Here is a 1,627-nt window from a genome sequence, read left to right as displayed (position 1 = left end):
GCGGGAAGACTCTGCGGTTCTGGATCCAGAAGTTGCAGCAACTTGAAGTTTTTTCTTTTTTTTTAAAGAATTATTTTAACTTTCTGCGCCCCCCCTCCCCTCAGTCTCCCGCGCCTGGATTGGTGGCGGTATTGATAAATCATATTTCCTCAGACTGCGCAGGAATGAATCGTTAAAAAAGCAGCGGGAGCGGTGGCGCGCGTGCATGCGCGCGGATTGGCAGCAAAACGAGGCTTATTTACATTAAATCCGCCACAAGGTTACCGCGCGCGCACAGATGAGCGGCGTTTTGATCACTCATGACTTGTCTTACTGACGCGCGGGACGCAGCGGGAGGACACGCGCTCAGCCGGACTTTCTCCGCGCGGGAAGAAGCTGAAACTGTTTCCTGAGAGGTAAGAAATTCTACTTTTTTTTTCTGGCGGGGGGGTCCGGTGACCCGGTGTCCTCGCAGGTTTCCCGGCCAGTTTGTGGCGCGTGAGCGGACCGGAGCAGAGGGCAGATCTGGATGCCCCCCCTCCCAAAAGAAGAGCGCGTTTGTGGGACTTGAAGGTCGCGCGGCGGCGGGGGGGCTCGCGGACGACACCTGGGGACGTGGAACGGGGGGGTGGGATCACCGCTTTAAACGGGCTCCTGATCCCCGCCGCTCCATCCGCGCGGGAGCCGCCGGTCCACAATGGAGGGGCTTTTTAACGCCACAATGCGTTCCAGCGAGCAGATGAGGGGCGGGGGGGCGGCCGGAAGATGAGGGCTCGCGCGCGGCGACCACGTTCACGGCTGCGAGCAGAAACGGCGCATTTCTGGAGCTTCTCGGCTTTTTCTCCGGTTCAAAGTGGGAATACGCGGCGGGGGGAGCGCCGCCGCGAGGCAGCCGACCAGCGGCGCGCGGGGGGGTCTCTAACAGGTCCCGAGCGCACTTTTCGACACCCCCGCCAACCGACGGGCGGACTCTGATCCGGTGGATTCAAACGGACATGCCTCGGTCCTCCCCGGCGGCGGGGCTCGCGGCGCAGCGGTGACGCGCGGGACTTAGCGGCGCTTCCCGACTATTTTAAAGGTAAGAAGTGTTTTTTTGGAGTGGCGGGGGCTGGGGGGGTGAGTGACAGTAAGGCTGATGTGCCCCCCAGCTGTGATTCTACAACAAAAGAGCGTAAAAAGCGCTTTTGGTGCGTAAAACGCGCCGGTGGTTCGGCGATGACTCGCGGGAGAAAAGTTTGATTTTGGGAAAAGTGCCCCCCCCCCAAACTCCCACCAGCACGTGCCAAAGGATGGGAGAGGAGCCGGTGGGACCTGCCATTTTGTGCCGGACATCTCCCGTCTTTCCCGGGGGGGTCACCGGTTCCAAAGCGAGCCGGGCGCGCGGAGCGGGTCGCTGGGATCCTGAGCGGCTCCTGCGGCGCGCGCGCGCTTCCAGACCCAACACGCTCTCATCTGTGCGCGTGAGCGTGTTCCCAAAAAGCAGAAAAATGTCTTTCTGGTTGGGGGGACTTCTAAATGCTGTCATTGTGTGGTGGCACGCGCTGACCCCCCCCCGCCAGCGCCGCGCGGGACATTTGTGGAGGAAAAATGTCTTCAGTTTTTCTGGAAGTTTTTGCGCTGAAATATTTAGGAATATGTGTGTGCAGGT

The 1,627-nt window shown here is 60.2% G+C and overlaps 1 protein-coding gene across 3 annotated transcripts in view; it reads left to right on the top strand.

The window, feature by feature from the left end:
* Positions 1-6: 6 nt before the first annotated feature.
* znf536 (zinc finger protein 536) overlaps positions 7-1,627 on the top strand; it is a 195,035-nt gene continuing 193,414 nt past the window's right edge. For 2 of the 3 annotated variants that reach the window (XM_024295204.2, XM_024295202.2), the window contains exon 1: positions 7-395. The gene's annotated coding sequence lies outside the window, so the exon portion shown is untranslated. Of the gene's footprint in view, positions 396-427; positions 1,058-1,627 lie in introns of those variants that run through there. The other variant, XM_024295203.2, reaches the window with a different exon arrangement.

This window comes from Oryzias melastigma, linkage group LG3, assembly GCF_002922805.2.
Source record: "Oryzias melastigma strain HK-1 linkage group LG3, ASM292280v2, whole genome shotgun sequence".
NCBI lineage: Eukaryota > Metazoa > Chordata > Actinopteri > Beloniformes > Adrianichthyidae > Oryzias > Oryzias melastigma.
Note: the sequence above shows the minus strand (reverse complement) of the source record. Positions and strands in the feature narration are given on the sequence as shown.